This window comes from Astyanax mexicanus, chromosome 2 (assembly GCF_023375975.1).
Source record: "Astyanax mexicanus isolate ESR-SI-001 chromosome 2, AstMex3_surface, whole genome shotgun sequence".
Taxonomy (NCBI): Eukaryota; Metazoa; Chordata; class Actinopteri; order Characiformes; family Acestrorhamphidae; genus Astyanax; species Astyanax mexicanus.
Genome location: NC_064409.1, coordinates 41048139 through 41073242, shown reverse-complemented (window position 1 = coordinate 41073242; position 25104 = coordinate 41048139).

Sequence of the window (25104 nt, the reverse complement as noted above, 5' to 3'; positions counted from 1 at the left end):
AAAAAATTTTGAGCCAAAAAAAAGTTCGAAAAAATATTGAACCCAAAAAAATCTTCGAAAAAATTTTGACCCCAAAAAAAAGTTCGAAAAATATTGAACCCCAAAAAAGTTCGAAAAAATTTTGACCCAAAAAAAAAGTTTGAAAAATTTTGGGACCAAAAAAATTTTGACCCAAAAAAAAAGTTTGAAAAATTTTGGGACCAAAAAAATTTTGACCCAAAAAAAAGTTAGAAAAATTTTGGGACCAAAAAAATTTTGACCCAAAAAAAAAGTTCGAAAAAATATTGAACCCAAAAAAACTTCGAAAAAATTTTGAGCCAAAAAAAAGTTCGAAAAAATATTGAACCCAAAAAAATCTTCGAAAAAATTTTGACCCAAAAAAAAATTTCGAAAAAATTTTGAGCCAAAAAAAGTTCGAAAAATTTTGTTACCAAAAAAAATTTGACCAAAAAAAAAGTTTGAAAAATTTTGGGACCAAAAAAATTTTTACCCAAAAAAAGTTCGAAAAAATATAGACCCAAAAAAATTTTGACCCAAAAAAAGTTCGAAAAATATTGACCAAAAAAAAACTTCGAAAAATTTTTAGCCAAAAAAAAGTTAGAAAAATTTTGGGACCAAAAAAATTTTGACCCAAAAAAAACTTCGAAATTTTTTTTACCCAAAATAATTTTGACCAAAAAAAAAGTTCGAAAAATTTTGATCCAAAAAAAAGTTCGAAAAAATATTGACCCAAAAAAACTTTGACCCAAAAAAAAGTTCGAAAAATATTGACCAAAAAAAATTTGACCAAAAAAAATTTGAAAAATTTTTAGGACCAAAAAATTTTGACCCAAAAAAAAATTCGAAAAAATATTGACCCAAAAAAATTTTGACCCCAAAAAAAGTTAGAAAACATTTTAACCCAAAAAAAATTTGAGCCAAAAAAAGTTCGAAAAAATTTTGACCCAAAAAAAAAGTTTGAAAAATTTTGGGACCAAAAAAATTTTGACCCAAAAAAAAAGTTTGAAAAATTTTGGGACCAAAAAAATTTTGACCCAAAAAAAAGTTAGAAAAATTTTGGGACCAAAAAAATTTTGACCCAAAAAAAAAGTTCGAAAAAATATTGAACCCAAAAAAACTTCGAAAAAATTTTGAGCCAAAAAAAAGTTCGAAAAAATATTGAACCCAAAAAAATCTTCGAAAAAATTTTGACCCAAAAAAAAAACTTCGAAAAAATTTTGAGCCAAAAAAAAGTTCGAAAAATTTTGGGACCAAAAAAAATTTGACCAAAAAAAAAGTTTGAAAAATTTTGGGACCAAAAAAATTTTGACCCAAAAAAAAGTTCGAAAAAATATAGACCCAAAAAAATTTTGACCCAAAAAAAGTTCGAAAAATATTGACCAAAAAAAAACTTCGAAAAATTTTTAGCCAAAAAAAAGTTAGAAAAATTTTGGGACCAAAAAAATTTTGACCCAAAAAAAACTTCGAAAAATTTTTTACCCAAAATAATTTTGACCAAAAAAAAAGTTCGAAAAATTTTGATCCAAAAAAAAGTTCGAAAAAATATTGACCCAAAAAAACTTTGACCCAAAAAAAAGTTCGAAAAATATTGACCAAAAAAAATTTGACCAAAAAAAATTTGAAAAATTTTTAGGACCAAAAAATTTTGACCCAAAAAAAAATTCGAAAAAATATTGACCCAAAAAAATTTTGACCCCAAAAAAAGTTAGAAAACATTTTAACCCAAAAAAAATTTGAGCCAAAAAAAAGTTTGAAAAATTTTGGGACCAAAAAAATGTTGACCCAAAAAAAAGTTCGAAAAATTTTGGGACCAAAAAAATTTTGACACAAAAAAAAGTTCGAAAACTTTTGACCCAAAAAGAACTTCGAAAAAATTTTGACCCAAAAAAAACTTCGAAAAAATGTTGACCCAAAATAATTTTGAGCCAAAAAGAAGTTTGAAAAATTTTGGGACCAAAAAAATTTTGACCCAAAAAAAAGTTCGTAAAAATATTAACCCAAAAAAATTTTGACCCAAAAAAAAGTTAGAAAACATTTTAACCCAAAAAATATGTGAGCCAAAAAAAAGTTTGAAAAATTTTGGGACCAAAAATTTTGACCCAAAAAAAAGTTTGAAAAATTTTGGGACTAAAAAAAATTTGAGCCAAAAAAAAGTTCGAAAAATTTTGGGACCAAAAAAGTTTTGACCCAAAAAAAAGTTTGAAAAATATTGAACCCAAAAAAAACGTTGAAAAAATGTGACACAAAAAAAAACTTCGAAAAAATTTTGAGCCAAAAAAAAGTTCGAAAAATTTTGGGACCAAAAAAATTTTGACCCAAAAAAAAGTTCGAAAAATTTTGACCCAAAAAAAACTTCGAAAAAATTTTGACCAAAAAAAAAGTTCGAAAAATTTTGGGACCAAAAAAATTTTGACCCAAAAAAAAGTTTGAAAAATTGTGGGACCAAAAAAATTTTGACCCAAAAAAAAGTTCGAAACATTTTGACCCTAAAAAACTTCAAAAAAATTTTGACCAAAAAAAAAGTTCGAAAAGTTTTGGGACCAAAAAAATTTTGACCCCAAAAAAAGTTTGAAAAAATATTGACCCAAAAAAATTTTGAGCAAAAAAAAAGTTTGAAAAATTTTGGGACCAAAAAAATTTTGACCCAAAAATATCTTCGAAAAATTTTGGGACCAAAAAAATTTTGACCCCAAAAAAAGTTCGAAAAAATATTGACCCAAAATATATTAGAGCCAAGAAAAAGTTTGAAAAATTTTGGGACCAAAAAAAACTTCGAAAAAATTTTGACCTAAAAAAATTTTGAGCCAAAAAAAAGTTTGAAAAATTATGGGACCAAAAAAAATTGACCCAAAACAAACTTCGAAAAAATTTTGACCTAAAAAAAAGTTCGAAAAAATTTGTGACCAAAAAAATTTTGACCCAAAAAAAAGTTCGAAAAAATTTTGAGCCAAAAAAATTTTGAGCCAAAAAAAAAGTTAGAAAAATTTTTGGACCAAAAAAATTTTGAGCCAAAAAAAAGATCGAAAAAATTTTGACAAAAAAAAAGTTCGAAAAATATTGAACCCAAAAAAACTTCGAAAAAATGTTGACCCAAAAAAAAGTTTGAAAAATTTTGGGACCAAAAAAATTTTGACCAAAAAAAAAGTTGGAAAAATTTTGGGACCAAAAAAATTTTGACCCAAAAAAAAGTTTGAAAAAATTTTGACCCAAAAAAATTTTGACCCCAAAAAAAGTTAGAAAACATTTTAACCCAAAAAAAATTTGAGCCAAAAAAAAGTTTGAAAAATTTTGGGACCAAAAAAATGTTGACCCAAAAAAAAGTTCGAAAAATTTTGGGACCAAAAAAATTTTGACACAAAAAAAAGTTCGAAAACTTCTGACCCAAAAAAAACTTCGAAAAAATTTTGACCCAAAAAAAACTTCGAAAAAATGTTGACCCAAAATAATTTTGAGCCAAAAAGAAGTTTGAAAAATTTTGGGACCAAAAAAATTTTGACCAAAAAAAACTTCGAAAAAATTTTGACCTAAAAAAATTTTGAGCCAAAAAAAAGTTTGAAAAATTATGGGACCAAAAAAAATTGACCCAAAACAAACTTCGAAAAAATTTTGACCTAAAAAAAAGTTCGAAAAAATTTGTGACCAAAAAAATTTTGACCCAAAAAAAAGTTCGTAAAAATATTAACCCAAAAAAATTTTGACCCAAAAAAAAGTTAGAAAACATTTTAACCCAAAAAATATGTGAGCCAAAAAAAAGTTTGAAAAATTTTGACCCCAAAAAAAGTTTGAAAAATTTTGGGACCAAAAAAAATTTGAGCCAAAAAAAAGTTCGAAAAATTTTGGGACCAAAAAAATGTTGACCCAAAAAAAACTTCGAAAAATTTTGACCCAAAAAAAACTTCGAAAAAATTTTGACCAAAAAAAAAGTTCGAAAAATTTTGGGACCAAAAAAATTTTGACCCAAAAAAAAGTTTGAAAAATTTTGGGACCAAAAAAATTTTGACCCAAAAAAAAGTTTGAAACATTTTGACCCTAAAAAACTTCAAAAAAATTTTGACCAAAATAAAAGTTCGAAAAGTTTTGGGATCAAAAAAATTTTGACCCCAAAAAAAGTTTGAAAAAATATTGACCCAAAAAAATTTTGAGCCAAAAAAAAGTTTGAAAAATTTTGGGACCAAAAAAATTTTGACCCAAAAATATCTTCGAAAAATTTTGGGACCAAAAAAAACTTCGAAAAAATTTTGACCTAAAAAAATTTTGAGCCAAAAATAAGTTTGAAAAATTATGGGACCAAAAAAAATTTGACCCAAAACAAACTTCGAAAAAATTTTGACCTAAAAAAAAGTTCGAAAAAATTTGTGACCAAAAAAATTTTGACCCAAAAAAAAGTTAGAAAAAATTTTGAGCCAAAAAAATTTTGAGCCAAAAAAAAAGTTAGAAAAATTTTTGGACCAAAAAAATTTTGAGCCAAAAAAAAGATCGAAAAAATTTTGACAAAAAAAAAGTTCGAAAAATATTGAACCCAAAAAAACTTCGAAAAAATGTTGACCCAAAAAAAAGTTTGAAAAATTTTGGGACCAAAAAAATTTTGACCAAAAAAAAAGTTGGAAAAATTTTGGGACCAAAAAAATTTTGACCCAAAAAAAAGTTTGAAAAAATTTTGACCCAAAAAAAAGTTTGAAAAATTTTGGGATCTAAAAAATTTTGACCCAAAAAAAAGTTCGAAAAATATTGAACCCAAAAAAATTTTGACCCAAAAAAAAGTTCAAAAAAGTTTTGGGACCAAAAAAATTTTGACCCAAAAAAATTTCGAGCCAAAAAAAAGTTTGAAAAATTTTGGGACCAAAAAAATTTTGACCCAAAAAAACTTCGAAAAAAATTTGACCCAAAAAAAAGTTCGAAAAATTTTGGGACCAAAAAAATTTTGAGCCAAAAAAAAGTTCGCAAAATTTTGGGACCAAAAAAATTTTGAGCCAAAAAAAAGTTCGAAAAAATTTTGACCCAAAAAAAAGTTCTAAAAATTTTGAGACCAAAAAAATTTTGACCCAAAAAAAACTTCGAAAAATTTTGACCCAAAAAAAACTTCGAAAAAATTTTGACCAAAAAAAAGTTAGAAAAATTTTGGGACCAAAAAAATTTTTACCCAAAAAAAAGTTTGAAAAATTTTGGGACCAAAAAAATTTTGACCCAAAAAAAAGTTCCAAAAATTTTGGGACCAAAAAAATTTTGACCCAAAAAAAACTTCGAAAAAATTTTGACCTAAAAAAAAAGTTTGAAAAACTTTGGGACCATAAAAATTTTGACCCAAAAAAAACTTCGAAAAAATTTTGACCCAAAAAAAAGATCAAAAAATTATGGGACCAAAAAAATTTTGACCCAAAAAAAACTTTAAAAAAATTTTGAGCCAAAAAAAAGTTCGAAAAATTTTGGGACCAAAAAAATTTTGACCCAAAAAAAAGTTCGAAAAATTTTGACCCAAAAAAAACTTTAAAAAAATTTTGACCTAAAAAAAAGTTTGAAAAACTTTGGGACCATAAAAATTTTGACCCAAAAAAAAGTTCGAAAAATTTTTGGACCAAAAAAATTTTGAGCCAAAAAAAAAGTTCGAAAAATTTTAGGACCAAAAAAATTTTGAGCCAAAAAAAAGTTCAAAAAATTTTGAGACCAAAAAAATCTTGACCCAAAAAAAACTTCGAAAAATTTTGGGACCAAAAAAATTTTGACCCAAAAAAAAGTTCGAAAAAATATTAACCCAAAAAATATCTGAGCCAAAAAAAAGTTTGAAAAATTTTGGGACCAAAAATATGTTGACCCAAAAAAAAGTTTGAAAAATTTTGGGACCAAAAAAAATTTGTCCCAAAAAAAAGTTTGAAATATTTTGGGACCAAAAAAAATTTGAGCCAAAAAAAAGTTCGAAAAATTTTGGGACCAAAAAAACTTCGAAAAAATTTTGACCTAAAAAAAAGTTTGAAAAACTTTGGGACCAAAAAAATTTTGACCCAAAAAAAAGTTCAAAAAATTTTGGGACCAAAAAAATTTTGACCCAAAAAAAACATCGAAAAAATTTTCAGCCAAAACAAAGTTCGAAAAATTTTGGGACCAAAAAAATTTTGAGCCAAAAAAAACTTTGAAAAATATTGAACCCAAAAAAAACTTCGAAAAAATTTTGAGCCAAAAAAAACTTCGAAAAATTTTGGGACCAAAAAAATTTTGAGCCAAAAAAAACTTCGAAAAATTTTGGGATCAAAAAAAATTTGACCCAAAAAACATTTCGAAAAATTTTGGGACCAAAAAAATTTTGAGCCAAAAAAAAACTTCGAAAAATTTTGGGACCAAAAAAAATTTGACCAAAAAAAAAGTTCGAAAAATATTGAACCCAAAAAAAACTTCAAAAAAATTTTGAGCCAAAAAAAAGTTTGAAAAATTTTGGGACCAAAAAAACTTTTGAGCCAAAAAAAAGTTCGAAAAATTTTGGGACCAAAAAAATTTTGACCAAAAAAAAAGTTCGAAAAATTTTGGGACCAAAAAAATTTTGACCCAAAAAAAAGTTCGAAAAATTTTTGGACCAAAAAAATTTTGACCCCAAAAAAAGTTCGAAAAAATATTGACCCAAAAAATATTTGTGCCAAAAAAAAGTTTGAAAAATTTTGGGACCAAAAAAAATTTGACCCAAAAAAAAGTTCAAAAAATTTTGGGACCAAAAAAAACTTCGAAAAAATTTTGACCATGAAAAAAGTTTGAAAAATTTTGGGACCAAAAAAATTTTGAGCCAAAAAAAAGTTCGAAAAATTTTGGGACCAAAAAAATTTTGACCCAAAAAAAAGTTCGAAAAAATTTGGGACCAAAAAAATTTTGACCCAAAAAAAAGTTCGAAAAATTTTGACCCAAGAAAAACTTCGAAAAAATTTTGACCATAAAAAAAGTTTGAAAAACTTTGGGACCAAAAAACATTTTGACCCAATTAAAAGTTCGAAAAACTTTAGTACCAAAAAAATTTTGAGCCAAAAAAAAGTTCGAAAAATTTTGGGACCAAAAAAATTTTTAGCCAAAAAAAAGTTCGAAAATTTTGGGACCAAAAAAATTTTGACCCAAAAAAAACTTCGAAAAATTTTGGGACCAAAAAAATTTTGACCCAAAAAAAAGTTCGAAAAATATGGAACCCAAAAAAAACTTCGAAAAAATTTTGAGCCAAAAAAAAGTTTGAAAAATTTTGGCCTAAAAAAATTTTGAGCAAAAAAAGAGTTCGAAAAAATTTGGGACCAAAAAAATTTTGACCCAAAAAAAACTTCGAAAAATTTTGGGACCAAAAAAAAGTTTGACCAAAAAAAAGTTCGAAAAATTTTGGGACCAAAAAAATTTTGACAAAAAAAAAGTTCGAAAAAATATTGACCCAAAAAATATTTGAGGCAAAAAAAACTTCAAAAAATTTTAGCCAAAAAAAAGTTCTAAAAAATTTGGGACCAAAAAAATTTTGACCCAAAAAAAACTTCGAAAAATTTTGGGACCAAAAAAAAGTTTGACCAAAAAAAAGTTCGAAAAATTTTGGGACCAAAAAAATTTTGACAAAAAAAAATGTTCGAAAAATTTTGGGACCAAAAAAATTTTGACAAAAAAAAAAGTTCGAAAAAATATTGACCCAAAAAATATTTGAGCCAAAAAAAACTTCGAAAAATTTTGGGACCAAAAAAAATTTTAGCCAAAAAAAAGTTCGAAAAAATTTGGGACCAAAAAAATTTTGACCCAAAAAAAACTTCGAAAAATTTTGGGACCAAAAAAAAGTTTGACCAAAAAAAAGTTCGAAAAATTTTGGGACCAAAAAAATTTTGACAAAAAAAAATGTTCGAAAAATTTTGGGACCAAAAAAATTTTGACAAAAAAAAAAGTTCGAAAAAATATTGACCCAAAAAATATTTGAGCCAAAAAAAAAATTCCGAAAAATTTTGGCCCAAAAAAAACTTCGAAAAAATTTTGACCAAAAAAAAAAGTTTGAAAAATTTTGGGTCTACGTTTTTTTCTGATTTGGGTCAAAAATTGAAAAGTGCTTTTTGTCACATTTCTGAGCAAAATTTGGCCCAATTTACCATGCCCATGCATTTTCCCACTCATTTTAGTCATTTTTCATGGAAAAAACAAGGTTTCATGAATGGTCAAAATTTTCACCAGAATCACATACCGCGGGGTCTACGTTTTTTTCTGATTTGGGTTAAAAATTGAAAAGTGCTTTTTGTAACATTTCTTAGCAAAATTTGGCCCAATTTACCATGCCCATGCATTTTCCCACTCGTTTGAGTAATTTTTCATGGAAAAAACAAGGTTTCATGAATGGTCAAAATTTTCACCAGAATCACATACCGCGGGTCTACGTTTTTTTCTGATTTGGGTCAAAAATTGAAAAGTGCTTTTTGTCACGTTTCTGAGCAAAATTTGGCCCAATTTACCATGCCCATGCATTTTCCCACTCGTTTGAGTAATTTTTCATGGAAAAAACAAGGTTTCATGAATGGTCAAAATTTTCACCAGAATCACATACCGCAGATCTACAATTTTTTCTGATTTGGGTCAAAAAGTGAAAAGTGCTTTTTGTCACATTTCTGAGCAAAATTTGGCCCAATTTACCATGCCCATGTATTTTCCCACTTGTTTGAGTAATTTTTCATGGAAAAAACAAGGTTTCATGAATGGTCAAAATTTTCACCAGAATCACATACCGCGGGTCTACGTTTTTTTCTGATTTGGGTCAAAAATTGAAAAGTGCTTTTTGTCACGTTTCTGAGCAAAATTTGGCCCAATTTACCATGCCCATGCATTTTCCCACTTGTTTGAGTAATTTTTCATGGAAAAAACAAGGTTTCATGAATGGTCAAAATTTTCACCAGAATCACATACCGCGGGTCTATGTTTTTTTCTGATTTGGGTCAAAAATTGAAAAGTGCTTTTTGTCACGTTTCTGAGCAAAATTTGGCCCAATTTACCATGCCCATGCATTTTCGCACTTGTTTGAGTAATTTGTCATGAAAAAATAAGGTTTCATGAATGGTCAAAATTTTCAACTGAATCACATACCGCGGGTCTATGTTTTTTTCTGATTTGGGTCAAAAATTGAAAAGTGCTTTTTGTCACATTTCTGAGCAAAATTTGGCCCAATTTACCATGCCCATGCATTTTGCCACTTGTTTGAGTAATTTTTCATGGAAAAAACAAGGTTTCATGAATGGTCAAAATTTTCACCAGAATCACATACCGCGGGTCTAAGTTTTTTTCTGATTTGGGTCAAAAATTGAAAAGTGCTTTTTGTCACATTTCTGAGCAAAATTTGGCCCAATTTACCATGCCCATGCATTTTGCCACTTGTTTGAGTAATTTTTCATGGAAAAAACAAGGTTTCATGAATGGTCAAAATTTTCACCAGAATCACATACCGCGGGTCTACGTTTTTTTCTGATTTGGGTCAAAAATTGAAAAGTGCTTTTTGTCACATTTCTGAGCAAAATTTGGCCCAATTTACCATGCCCATGTATTTTCCCACTTGTTTCAGTAATTTTTCATGGAAAAAACAAGGTTTCATGAATGGTCAAAATTTTCACCAGAATCACATACCGCGGGTCTATGTTTTTTTCTGATTTGGGTCAAAAATTGAAAAGTGCTTTTTGTCACGTTTCTGAGCAAAATTTGGCCCAATTTACCATGCCCATGCATTTTCCCACTTGTTTGAGTAATTTTTCATGGAAAAAACAAGGTTTCATGAATGGTCAAAATTTTCACCAGAATCACATACCGCGGATCTACAATTTTTTCTGATTTGGGTCAAAAATTGAAAAGTGCTTTTTGTCACATTTCTGAGCAAAATTTGGCCCAATTTACCATGCCCATGCATATTCCCACTTGTTTGAGTAATTTTTCATGGAAAAAACAAGGTTTCATGAATGGTCAAAATTTTCACCAGAATCACATACCGCGGGTCTACGTTTTTTTCTGATTTGGGTCAAAAATTGAAAAGTGCTTTTTGTCACATTTCTGAGCAAAATTTGGCCCAATTTACCATGCCCATGTATTTTCCCACTTGTTTGAGTAATTTTTCATGGAAAAAACAAGGTTTCATGAATGGTCAAAATTTTCACCAGAATCACATACCGCGGGTCTATGTTTTTTTCTGATTTGGGTCAAAAATTGAAAAGTGCTTTTTGTCACGTTTCTGAGCAAAATTTGGCCCAATTTACCATGCCCATGCATTTTCCCACTCGTTTGAGTAATTTTTCATGGAAAAAACAAGGTTTCATGAATGGTCAAAATTTTCACCAGAATCACATACCGCGGGTCTACGTTTTTTTCTGATTTGGGTCAAAAATTGAAAAGTGCTTTTTGTCACATTTCTGAGCAAAATTTGGCCCAATTTACCATGCCCATGTATTTTCCCACTTGTTTGAGTAATTTTTCATGGAAAAAACAAGGTTTCATGAATGGTCAAAATTTTCACCAGAATCACATACCGCGGGGTCTACGTTTTTTTCTGATTTGGGTTAAAAATTGAAAAGTGCTTTTTGTCACATTTCTGAGCAAAATTTGGCCCAATTTACCATGCCCATGCATATTCCCACTTGTTTGAGTAATTTTTCATGGAAAAAACAAGGTTTCATGAAAGGGCAAAATTTTCACCAGAATCACATACCGCGGGTCTATGTTTTTTTCTGATTTGGGTCAAAAATTGAAAAGTGCTTTTTGTCACATTTCTGAGCAAAATTTGGCCCAATTTACCATGCCCATGCATTTTCCCACTCGTTTGAGTAATTTGTCATGGAAAAAACAAGGTTTCATGAATGGTCAAAATTTTCACCAGAATCACATACCGCGGGTCTACGTTTTTTTCTGATTTTGGTCAAAAATTGAAAAGTGCTTTTTGTCACGTTTCTGAGCAAAATTTGGCCCAATTTACCATGCCCATGCATTTTCGCACTTGTTTGAGTAATTTGTCAAGAAAAAATAAGGTTTCATGAATGGTCAAAATTTTCAACTGAATCACATACCGCGGGTCTATGTTTTTTTCTGATTTGGGTCAAAAATTGAAAAGTGCTTTTTGTCACATTTCTGAGCAAAATTTGGCCCAATTTACCATGCCCATGCATTTTGCCACTTGTTTGAGTAATTTTTCATGGAAAAAACAAGGTTTCATGAATGGTCAAAATTTTCACCAGAATCACATACCGCGGGTCTAAGTTTTTTTCTGATTTGGGTCAAAAATTGAAAAGTGCTTTTTGTCACATTTCTGAGCAAAATTTGGCCCAATTTACCATGCCCATGCATTTTGCCACTTGTTTGAGTAATTTTTCATGGAAAAAACAAGGTTTCATGAATGGTCAAAATTTTCACCAGAATCACATACCGCGGGTCTACGTTTTTTTCTGATTTGGGTCAAAAATTGAAAAGTGCTTTTTGTCACATTTCTGAGCAAAATTTGGCCCAATTTACCATGCCCATGTATTTTCCCACTTGTTTGAGTAATTTTTCATGGAAAAAACAAGGTTTCATGAATGGTCAAAATTTTCACCAGAATCACATACCGCGGGTCTATGTTTTTTTCTGATTTGGGTCAAAAATTGAAAAGTGCTTTTTGTCACGTTTCTGAGCAAAATTTGGCCCAATTTACCATGCCCATGCATTTTCCCACTTGTTTGAGTAATTTTTCATGGAAAAAACAAGGTTTCATGAATGGTCAAAATTTTCACCAGAATCACATACCGCGGATCTACAATTTTTTCTGATTTGGGTCAAAAATTGAAAAGTGCTTTTTGTCACATTTCTGAGCAAAATTTGGCCCAATTTACCATGCCCATGCATATTCCCACTTGTTTGAGTAATTTTTCATGGAAAAAACAAGGTTTCATGAATGGACAAAATTTTCACCAGAATCACATACCGCGGGTCTACGTTTTTTTCTGATTTGGGTCAAAAATTGAAAAGTGCTTTTTGTCACATTTCTGAGCAAAATTTGGCCCAATTTGCCATGCCCATGCATTTTCCCACTTGTTTGAGTAATTTTTCATGGAAAAAACAAGGTTTCATGAATGGTCAAAATTTTCACCAGAATCACATACCGCGGGTCTACGTTTTTTTCTGATTTGGGTCAAAAATTGAAAAGTGCTTTTTGTCACATTTCTGAGCAAAATTTGGCCCAATTTACCATGCCCATGTATTTTCCCACTTGTTTGAGTAATTTTTCATGGAAAAAACAAGGTTTCATGAATGGTCAAAATTTTCACCAGAATCACATACCGCGGGTCTATGTTTTTTTCTGATTTGGGTCAAAAATTGAAAAGTGCTTTGTGTCACATTTCTGAGCAAAATTTGGCCCAATTTACCATGCCCATGCATATTCCCACTTGTTTGAGTAATTTTTCATGGAAAAAACAAGGTTTCATGAATGGTCAAAATTTTCACCAGAATCACATACCGCGGGTCTACGTTTTTTTCTGATTTGGGACAAAAATTGAAAAGTGCTTTTTGTCACGTTTCTGAGCAAAATTTGGCCCAATTAACCATGCCCATGCATTATCGCACTTGTTTGAGTAATTCGTCATGGAAAAAACAAGGTTTCATGAATGGTCAAAATTTTCAACTGAATCACATACCGCGGGTCTACGTTTTTTTCTGATTTGGGACAAAAATTGAAAAGTGCTTGTTGTCACATTTCTGAGCAGAATTTGGCCCAATTTACCATGCCCATGCATTTTCCCACTCGTTTGAGTAATTTTTCATGGAAAAAACAAGGTTTTATGAATGGTCAAAATTTTCACCAGAATCACATACCGCGCGGGTCTACGTTTTTTTCTGATTTGGTACAAAAATTGAAAAGTGCTTTTTGTCACTTTTCTGAGCAAAATTTGGCCCAATTTACCATGCCCATGCATTTTCGCACTTGTTTGAGTAATTTTTCATGGAAAAAACAAGGTTTTATGAATGGTCAAAATTTTCACCAGAATCACATACCGCGGGTCTACGTTTTTTTCTGATTTGGGTCAAAAATTGAAAAGTGCTTTTTGTCACATTTCTGAGCAAAATTTGTCCCAATTTACCATGCCCATGCATATTCCCACTTGTTTGAGTAATTTTTCTTGGAAAAAACAAGGTTTCATGAAAGGTCAAAATTTTCACCAGAATCACATACCGCGGGTCTACGTTTTTTTCTGATTTGGGTCAAAAATTGAAAAGTGCTTTTTGTCACGTTTCTGAGCAAAATTTGGCCCAATTTACCATGCCCATGCATTTTCGCACTTGTTTGAGTAATTCGTCATGGAAAAAACAAGGTTTCATGAATGGTCAAAATTTTCAACTGAATCACATACCGCGGGTCTACGTTTTTTTCTGATTTGGGACAAAAATTGAAAAGTGCTTGTTGTCACGTTTCTGAGCAAAATTTGGCCCAATTTACCATGCCCATGCATTTTCGCACTTGTTTGAGTAATTCGTTATGGAAAAAACAAGGTTTCATGAATGGTCAAAATTTTCAACTGAATCACATACCGCGGGTCTACGTTTTTTTCTGATTTGGGACAAAAATTGAAAAGTGCTTTTTGTCACGTTTCTGAGCAAAATTTGGCCCAATTTACCGTGCCCATGCATTTTCGCACTTGTTTGAGTAATTCGTCATGGAAAAAACAAGGTTTCATGAATGGTCAAAATTTTCAACTGAATCACATACCGCGGGTCTACGTTTTTTTCTGATTTGGGTCAAAAATTGAAAAGTGCTTTTTGTCACATTTCTGAGCAAAATTTGGCCCAATTTACCATGCCCATGCATTTTCCCACTTGTTTGAGTAATTTTTCATGGAAAAAACAAGGTTTCATGAATGGTCAAAATTTTCACCAGAATCACATACCGCGGGTCTACGTTTTTATCTGATTTGGGTCAAAAATTGAAAAGTGCTTTTTGTCGCGTTTCTGAGCAAAATTTGGCCCAATTTACCATGCCCATGCATTTTCCCACTCGTTTGAGTAATTTGTCATGGAAAAAACAAGGTTTCATGAATGGTCAAAATTTTCACCAGAATCACATACCGCGGGTCTACGTTTTTTTCTGATTTGGGACAAAAATTGAAAATTGCTTTTTGTCACATTTCTGAGCAAAATTTGGCCCAATTTACCATGCCCATGCATTTTCCCACTTGTTTGAGTAATTTTTCATGGAGAAAACAAGGTTTCATGAATGGTTAAATTTTCACCAGAATCACATACCGCGGGTCTACGTCTTTTTCTGATTTGGGTCAAAAATTTAAAAGTAATTTTGTCACATTTCTGAGCAAAATTTGGCCCAATTTACCATGCCCATGCATTTTCCCACTCGTTTGAGTAATTTTTCATGGAAAAAACAAGGTTTCATGAATGGTCAAAATTTTCACCAGAATCACATACCGCGAATCTACGTTTTTTTCTGATTTGGGTAAAAAATTGAAAAGTGCTTTTTGTCACATTTCTGAGCAAAATTTGGCCCAATTTACCATGCCCATGCATTTTCCCACTCGTTTGAGTAATTTGTCATGGAAAAAACAAGGTTTCATGAATGGTCAAAATTTTCAACAGAATCACATACCGCGGGTCTACGTTTTTTTCTGATTTGGGACAAAAATTGAAAATTGCTTTTTGTCACATTTCTGAGCAAAATTTGGCCCAATTTACCATGCCCATGCATTTTCCCACTTGTTTGAGTAATTTTTCATGGAGAAAACAAGGTTTCATGAATGGTTAAATTTTCACCAGAATCACATACCGCGGGTCTACGTTTTTTTCTGATTTGGGTCAAAAATTTAAAAGTAATTTTGTCACATTTCTGAGCAAAATTTGGCCCAATTTACCATGCCCATGCATTTTCCCACTCGTTTGAGTAATTTTTCATGGAAAAAACAAGGTTTCATGAATGGTCAAAATTTTCACCAGAATCACATACCGCGAATCTACGTTTTTTTCTGATTTGGGTAAAAAATTGAAAAGTGCTTTTTGTCACATTTCTGAGCAAAATTTGGCCCAATTTACCATGCCCATGCATACTCCCACTTGTTTGAGTAATTTTTCATGGAAAAAACAAGGTTTCATGAATGGTCAAAATTTTCACCAGAATCACATACCGTGGGTCTACGTTTTTTTCTGATTTGGGTCAAAAATTGAAAAGTGCTTTTTGTCACATTTCTGAGGAAAATTTGGCCCAATTTAACATGCCCATGCATTTTCCCACTTGTTTGAGTATTTTGTCATACAAAAAACAAGGTTTCATGAATGGTCAAAATTTTCACCAGAATCACATACCGCGAATCTACGTTTTTTTCTCATTTGGGTCAAAAATTGAAAAGTGCTTGTTGTCACATTTCTGAGCAAAATTTGGCCCAATTTACCATGCCCATGCATTTTCCCACTCGTTTGAGTAATTTGTCATGGAAAAAACAAGGTTTCATGAATGGTCAAAATTTTCACCAGAATCACATACCGCGGGTCTACGTTTTTTTCTGATTTGGGTCAAAAATTGAAAAGTGCTTTTTGTCACATTTCTGAGCAACATTTGGCCCAATTTACCATGCCTATGCATTTTCCCACTTGTTTGAGTATTTTGTCATACAAAAAACAAGGTTTCATGAATGGTCAAAATTTTCACCAGAATCACATACCGCGGGTCTACGTTTTTTTCTGATATGGGTCAAAAATTGAAAAGTGCTTTTTGTCACGTTTCTGAGCAAAATTTGGCCCAATTAACCATGCCCATGCATTTTCCCACTCGTTTGAGTTATTTGTCATGGAAAAAACAAGGTTTCATGAATGGTCAAAATTTTCACCAGAATCACATACCGCGGGTCTACGTTTTTTTCATATTTGGGTCAAAAATTGAAAAGTGCTTTTGGTCACATTTCTGAACAAAATTTGGCCCAATTTACCATGCCCATGTATTTTCCCACTTGTTTGAGTAATTTTTCATGGAAAAAACAAGGTTTCATGAATGGTCAAAATTTTCACCAGAATCACATACCGCGGGGTCTACGTTTTTTTCTGATTTGGGTTAAAAATTGAAAAGTGCTTTTTGTCACATTTCTGAGCAAAATTTGGCCCAATTTACCATGCCCATGCATTTTCCCACTCGTTTGAGTAATTTTTCATGGAAAAAACAAGGTTTCATGACTGGTCAAAATTTTCACCAGAATCACATACCGCGCGGGTCTACGTTTTTTTTTCTGATTTGGGTCAAAAATTGAAAAGTGCTTTTTGTCACATTTCTGAGCAAAATTTGGCCCAATTTACCATGCCCATGCATTTTGCCACTTGTTTGAGTAATTTTTCATGGAAAAAACAAGGTTTCATGAATGGTCAAAATTTTCACCAGAATCACATACCGCGGGTCTACGTTTTTTTCTGATTTGGGTCAAAAATTGAAAAGTGCTTTTTGTCGCGTTTCTGAGCAAAATTTGGCCCAATTTACCATGCCCATGCATTTTCCCACTCGTTTGAGTAATTTGTCATGGAAAAAACAAGGTTTCATGAATGGTCAAAATTTTCACCAGAATCACATACCGCGGGTCTACGTTTTTTTCTGATTTGGGTCAAAAATTGAAAAGTGCTTTTTGTCACATTTCTGAGCAAAATTTGGCCCAGATTAGCATGCCCATGCATTTTCCCACTTGTTTGAGTAATTTTTCATGGAAAAAACAAGGTTTCATGAATGGTCAAAATTTTCACCAGAATCACATACCGCGGGTCTACGTTTTTTTCTGATTTGGGTTAAAAATTGAAAAGTGCTTTTTGTCACTTTTCTGAGCAAAATTTGGCCCAATTTACCATGCCCATGCATTTTCCCACTTGTTTGAGTAATTTTTCATGGAAAAAACAAGGTTTCATGACTGGTCAAAATTTTCACCAGAATCACATACCGCGGGTCTACGTTTTTTTCTGATTTGGGACAAAAATTGAAAAGTGCTTGTTGTCACATTTCTGGGCAGAATTTGGCCCAATTTACAATGCCCATGCATTTTCCCACTTGTTTGAGTAATTTTTCATGGAAAAAACAAGGTTTCCTGAATGGTCAAAATTTTCACCAGAATCACATACCGCGCGGGTCTACGTTTTTTTCTGATTTGGTACAAAAATTTAAAAGTGCTTTTTGTCACTTTTCTGAGCAAAATTTGGCCCAATTTACCATGCCCATGCATTTTCGCACTTGTTTGAGTAATTTGTCATGGAAAAAACAAGGTTTCATGAATGGTCAAAATTTTCAACTGAATCACATACCGCGGGTCTACGTTTTTTTCTGATTTGGGTCAAAAATTGAAAAGTGCTTTTTGTCACGTTTCTGAGCAAAATTTGGCCCAATTAACCATGCCCATGCATTATCGCACTTGTTTGAGTAATTCGTCATGGAAAAAACAAGGTTTCATGAATGGTCAAAATTTTCAACTGAATCACATACCGCGGGTCTACGTTTTTTTTTTCTGATTTGGGTCAAAAATTGAAAAGTGCTTTTTGTCACATTTCTGAGCAAAATTTGGCCCAATTTACCATGCCCATGCATTTTCCCACTTGTTTGAGTAATTTTTCATGGAAAAAACAAGGTTTCATGAATGGTCAAAATTTTCACCAGAATCACATACCGCGGGTCTACGTTTTTTTCTGATTTGGGTCAAAAATTGAAAAGTGCTTTTTGTCGCGTTTCTGAGCAAAATTTGGCCCAATTTACCATGCCCATGCATTTTCCCACTCGTTTGAGTAATTTGTCATGGAAAAAACAAGGTTTCATGAATGGTCAAAATTTTCAACAGAATCACATACCGTGGGTCTACGTTTTTTTCTGATTTGGGTCAAAAATTGAAAAGTGCTTTTTGTCACATTTCTGAGCAACATTTGGCCCAATTTACCATGCCCATGCATTTTCCACTTGTTTGAGTAATTTTTCATGGATAAAACAAGGTTTCATGAATGGTCAAAATTTTCACCAGAATCACATACCGCGGGTCTACGTTTTTTTCTGATATGGGTCAAAAATTGAAAAGTGCTTTTTGTCACGTTTCTGAGCAAAATTTGGCCCAATTTACCATGCCCATGCATTTTCCCACTTGTTTGAGTAATTTGTCATGGAAAAAAAAAGGTTTCATGAATGGTCAAAATTTTCAACTGAATCACATACCGCGGGTCTACGTTTTTTTCTGATTTGGGACAAAAATTGAAAAGTGCTTGTTGTCACATTTCTGGGCAGAATTTGGCCCAATTTACCATGCCCATGCATTTTCCCACTTGTTTGAGTAATTTTTCATGGAAAAAACAAGGTTTCCTGAATGGTCAAAATTTTCACCAGAATCACATACCGCGCGGGTCTAAGTTTTTTTCTGATTTGGTACAAAAATTGAAAAGTGCTTTTTGTCACTTTTCTGAGCAAAATTTGGCCCAATTTACCATGCCCATGCATTTTCGCACTTGTTTGAGTAATTTGTCATGGAAAAAACAAGGTTTCATGAATGGTCAAAATTTTCAACTGAATCACATACCGCGGGTCTACGTTTTTTTCTGATTTGGGACAAAAATTGAAAAGTGCTTGTTGTCACATTTCTGAGCAGAATTTGGCCCAATTTACCATGCCCATGCATTTTCCCACTCGTTTGAGTAATTTTTCATGGAAAAAACAAGGTTTCATGAATGGTCAAAATTTTCACCAGAATCACATACCGCGGGTCTACGTTTTTTTCTGATTTGGGTCAAAAATTGAAAAGTGCTTTTTGTCACGTTTCTGAGCAAAATTTGGCCCAATTAACCATGCCCATGCATTATCGCACTTGTTTGAGTAATTCGTCATGGAAAAAACAAGGTTTCATGAATGGTCAAAATTTTCACCAGAATCACATACCGCGGGTCTACGTTTTTTTTTCTGATTTGGGACAAAAATTGAAAAGTGCTTGTTGTCACATTTCTGAGCAGAATTTGGCCCAATTTACCATGCCCATGCATTTTCGCACTTGTTTGAGTAATTTGTCATGGAAAAACAAGGTTTCATGAATGGTCAAAATTTTCACCAGAATCACATACCGCGGGTCTACGTTTTTTTCTGATTTGGGTCAAAAATTGAAAAGTGCTTTTTGTCACATTTCTGAGCAAAATTTGGCCCAATTTACCATGCCCATGCATTTTCCCACTTGTTTGAGTAATTTTTCATGGAGAAAACAAGGTTTCATGAATGGTCAAAATTTTCACCAGAATCACATACCGCGGGTCTACGTTTTTTTCTGATTTGGGTCAAAAATTGAAAAGTGCTTTTTGTCACATTTCTGAGCAAAATTTGGCCCAATTTACCATGCCCATGCATTTTCCCACTCGTTTGAGTAATTTTTCATGGAAAAAACAAGGTTTCATGAATGGTCAAAATTTTCACCAGAATCACATACCGCGAATCTACGTTTTTTTCTGATTTGGGTAAAAAATTGAAAAGTGCTTTTTGTCACATTTCTGAGCAAAATTTGGCCCAATTTACCATGCCCATGCATACTCCCACTTGTTTGAGTAATTTTTCATGGAAAAAACAAGGTTTCATGAATGGTCAAAATTTTCACCAGAATCACATACCGTGGGTCTACGTTTTTTTCTGATTTGGGTCAAAAATTGAAAAGTGCTTTTTGTCACATTTCTGAGGAAAATTTGGCCCAATTTAACATGCCCATGCATTTTCCCACTTGTTTGAATATTTTGTCATACAAAAAACAAGGTTTCATGAATGGTCAAAATTTTCACCAGAATCACATACCGCGAATCTACGTTTTTTTCTCCTTTGGGTCAAAAATTGAAAAGTGCTTTTTGTCACATTTCTGAGCAAAATTTGGCCCAATTTACCATGCCTATGCATATTCCCACTTGTTTGAGTAATTTTTCATGGAAAAAACAAGGTTTCATGAATGGTCAAAATTTTCACCAGAATCACATACCGTGGGTCTACGTTTTTTTCTGATTTGGGTCAAAAATTGAAAAGTGCTTTTTGTCACATTTCTGAGCAACATTTGGCCCAATTTACCATGCCCATGCATTTTCCCACTTGTTTGAGTAATTTTTCATGGAAAAAACAAGGTTTCATGAATGGTCAAAATTTTCACCAGAATCACATACCGTGGGTCTACGTTTTTTTCTGATTTGGGTCAAAAATTGAAAAGTGCTTTTTGTCACATTTCTGAGGAAAATTTGGCCCAATTTAACATGCCCATGCATTTTCCCACTTGTTTGAGTATTTTGTCATACAAAAAACAAGGTTTCATGAATGGTCAAAATTTTCACCAGAATCACATACCGCGGGTCTACGTTTTTTTCTGATATGGGTCAAAAATTGAAAAGTGCTTTTTGTCACGTTTCTGAGCAAAATTTGGCCCAATTAACCATGCCCATGCATTTTCCCACTCGTTTGAGTTATTTGTCATGGAAAAAACAAGGTTTCATGAATGGTCAAAATTTTCACCAGAATCACATACCGCGGCTCTACGTTTTTTTCTGATTTGGGTCAAAAATTGAAAAGTGCTTTTTGTCACTTTTCTGAGCAAAATTTGTCCCAATTTACCATGCCCATGCATATTCCCACTTGTTTGAGTAATTTTTCTTGGAAAAAACAAGGTTTCATGAAAGGTCAAAATTTTCACCAGAATCACATACCGCGGGTCTACGTTTTTTTCTGATTTGGGTCAAAAATTGAAAAGTGCTTTTTGTCACGTTTCTGAGCAAAATTTGGCCCAATTTACCATGCCCATGCATTTTCGCACTTGTTTGAGTAATTCGTCATGGAAAAAACAAGGTTTCATGAATGGTCAAAATTTTCAACTGAATCACATACCGCGGGTCTACGTTTTTTTCTGATTTGGGACAAAAATTGAAAAGTGCTTGTTGTCACGTTTCTGAGCAAAATTTGGCCCAATTTACCATGCCCATGTATTTTCCCACTTGTTTGAGTAATTTTTCATGGAAAAAACAAGGTTTCATGAATGGTCAAAATTTTCACCAGAATCACATACCGCGGGTCTACGTTTTTTTCTGATTTGGGTCAAAAATTGAAAAGTGCTTTTTGTCACGTTTCTGAGCAAAATTTGTCCCAATTTACCATGCCCATGCATATTCCCACTTGTTTGAGTAATTTTTCTTGGAAAAAACAAGGTTTCATGAATGGTCAAAATTTTCAACTGAATCACATACCGCGGGTCTACGTTTTTTTCTGATTTGGGACAAAAATTGAAAAGTGCTTGTTGTCACGTTTCTGAGCAAAATTTGGCCCAATTTACCATGCCCATGCATTTTCGCACTTGTTTGAGTAATTCGTCATGGAAAAAACAAGGTTTCATGAATGGTCAAAATTTTCAACTGAATCACATACCGCGGGTCTACGTTTTTTTCTGATTTGGGACAAAAATTGAAAAGTGCTTGTTGTCACGTTTCTGAGCAAAATTTGGCCCAATTTACCATGCCCATGCATTTTCGCACTTGTTTGAGTAATTCGTCATGGAAAAAACAAGGTTTCATGAATGGTCAAAATTTTCAACTGAATCACATACCGCGGGTCTACGTTTTTTTCTGATTTGGGACAAAAATTGAAAAGTGCTTTTTGTCATGTTTCTGAGCAAAATTTGGCCCAATTTACCATGCCCATGCATTTTCCCACTTGTTTGAGTAATTTTTCATGGAAAAAACAAGGTTTCATGAATGGTCAAAATTGTCACCAGAATCACATACCGCGGGTCTACGTTTTTTTCTGATTTGGGTTCAAATTTGAAAAGTGCTTTTTGTCACATTTCTGAGCAAAATTTGGCCCAATTTACCATGCCCATGCATTTTCGCACTTGTTTGAGTAATTCGTCATGGAAAAAACAAGGTTTCATGAATGGTCAAAATTTTCACCAGAATCACATACCGCGGGTCTACGTTTTTTTCATATTTGGGTCAAAAATTGAAAAGTGCTTTTGGTCACATTTCTGAGCAAAATTTGGCCCAATTTACCATGCCCATGTATTTTCCCACTTGTTTGAGTAATTTTTCATGGAAAAAACAAGGTTTCATGAATGGTCAAAATTTTCACCAGAATCACATACCGCGGGTCTACGTTTTTTTCTGATTTGGGTCAAAAATTGAAAAGTGCTTTTTGTCACGTTTCTGAGCAAAATTTGTCCCAATTTACCATGCCCATGCATATTCCCACTTGTTTGAGTAATTTTTCTTGGAAAAAACAAGGTTTCATGAAAGGTCAAAATTTTCACCAGAATCACATACCGCGGGTCTACGTTTTTTTCTGATTTGGGTCAAAAATTGAAAAGTGCTTTTTGTCACGTTTCTGAGCAAAATTTGGCCCAATTTACCATGCCCATGCATTTTCGCACTTGTTTGAGTAATTCGTCATGGAAAAAACAAGGTTTCATGAATGGTCAAAATTTTCAACTGAATCACATACCGCGGGTCTACGTTTTTTTCTGATTTGGGACAAAAATTGAAAAGTGCTTGTTGTCACGTTTCTGAGCAAAATTTGGCCCAATTTACCATGCCCATGCATTTTCGCACTTGTTTGAGTAATTCGTCATGGAAAAAACAAGGTTTCATGAATGGTCAAAATTTTCAACTGAATCACATACCGCGGGTCTACGTTTTTTTCTGATTTGGGACAAAAATTGAAAAGTGCTTTTTGTCACGTTTCTGAGCAAAATTTGGCCCAATTTACCATGCCCATGCATTTTCCCACTTGTTTGAGTAATTTTTCATGGAAAAAACAAGGTTTCATGAATGGTCAAAATTTTCAACTGAATCACATACCGCGGGTCTACGTTTTTTTCTGATTTGGGACAAAAATTGAAAAGTGCTTTTTGTCACGTTTCTGAGCAAAATTTGGCCCAATTTACCATGCCCATGCATTTTCCCACTTGTTTGAGTAATTTGTCATGGAAAAAACAAGGTTTCATGAATGGTCAAAATTTTCAACTGAATCACATACCGTGGGTCTACGTTTTTTTCTGATTTGGGACAAAAATTGAAAAGTGCTTGTTGTCACATTTCTGAGCAAAATTTGGCCCAATTTACCATGCCCATGCATATTCCCACTTGTTTGAGTAATTTTTCATGGAAAAAACAAGGTTTCATGAATGGTCAAAATTTTCACCAGAATCACATACCGCGGGTCTACGTTTTTTTCTGATTTGAGTCAAAAATTGAAAAATGTTTTTTGTCACATTTCTGAGCAAAATTTGGCCCAATTTACCATGCCCATGCATTTTCCCACTTGTTTGAGTAATTCGCCATGGAAAAAACAAGGTTTCATGAATGGTCAAAATTTTCAACTGAATCACATACCGCGGGTCTACGTTTTTTTCTGATTTGGGACAAAAATTGAAAAGTGCTTGTTGTCACATTTCTGAGCAGAATTTGGCCCAATTTACCATGCCCATGCATTTTCCCACTTGTTTGAGTAATTTTTCATGGAAAAAACAAGGTTTCATGAATGGTCAAAATTTTCACCAGAATCACATACCGCGGGTCTACGTTTTTTTCTGATTTGGGTCAAAAATTGAAAAGTGCTTTTTGTCACGTTTCTGAGCAAAATTTGGCCCAATTTACCATGCCCATGCATTTTCGCACTTGTTTGAGTAATTCGTCATGGAAAAAACAAGGTTTCATGAATGGTCAAAATTTTCAACTGAATCACATACCGCGGGTCTACATTTTTTTCTGATTTGGGACAAAAATTGAAAAGTGCTTGTTGTCACATTTCTGAGCAGAATTTGGCCCAATTTACCATGCCCATGCATTTTCCCACTTGTTTGAGTAATTTTTCATGGAAAAAACAAGGTTTCATGAATGGTCAAAATTTTCACCAGAATCACATACCGCGGGTCTATGTTTTTTTCTGATTTGGGTCAAAAATTGAAAAGTGCTTTTTGTCACATTTCTGAGCAAAATTTGGCCCAATTTACCATGCCCATGCATATTCCCACTTGTTTGAGTAATTTTTCATGGAAAAAACAAGGTTTCATGAATGGTCAAAATTTTCACCAGAATCACATACCGCGGGTCTACGTTATTTTCTGATTTGGGTCAAAAATTGAAAAGTGCTTTTTGTCACGTTTCTGAGCAAAATTTGGCCCAATTTACCATGCCCATGCATTTTCGCACTTGTTTGAGTAATTTTTCATGGAAAAAACAAGGTTTCATGAATGGTCAAAATTTTCACCAGAATCACATACCGCGGGTCTACGTTTTTTTCTGATTTGAGTCAAAAATTGAAAAATGCTTTTTGTCACATTTCTGAGAAAAAATTTGGCCCAATTTACCATGCCCATGCATTTTCCCACTTGTTTGAGTAATTTGTCATGGAAAAAACAAGGTTTCATGAATGGTCAAAATTTTCACCAGAATCACATACCGCGGGTCTACGTTTTTTTCTGATTTGGGTCAAAAATTGAAAAGTGCTTTTTGTCACGTTTCTGAGCACAATTTGGCCCAATTTACCATGCCCATGCATTTTCCCACTTGTTTGAGTAATTTTTCATGGAAAAAACAAGGTTTCCTGAATGGTCAAAATTTTCAACAGAATCACATACCGCGGGTCTACGTTTTTTTCTGATTTGGGTCAAAAATTGAAAAGTGCTTTTTGTCACATTTCTGAGCAAAATTTGGCACAATTTACCATACCCATGCATTTTCCCACTCGTTTGAGTAATTTGTCATGGAAAAAACAAGGTTTCATGAATGGTCAAAATTTTCACCAGAATCACATACCGCGAATCTACGTTATTTTCTGATTTGGGTCAAAAATTGAAAAGTGCTTTTTGTCACGTTTCTGAGCAAAATTTGGCCCAATTTACCATGCCCATGCATTTTCGCACTTGTTTGAGTAATTTTTCATGGAAAAAACAAGGTTTCATGAATGGTCAAAATTTTCACCAGAATCACATACCGCGGGTCTACGTTTTTTTCTGATTTGAGTCAAAAATTGAAAAATGCTTTTTGTCACATTTCTGAGAAAAAATTTGGCCCAATTTACCATGCCCATGCATTTTCCCACTTGTTTGAGTAATTTGTCATGGAAAAAACAAGGTTTCATGAATGGTCAAAATTTTCACCAGAATCACATACCGCGGGTCTACG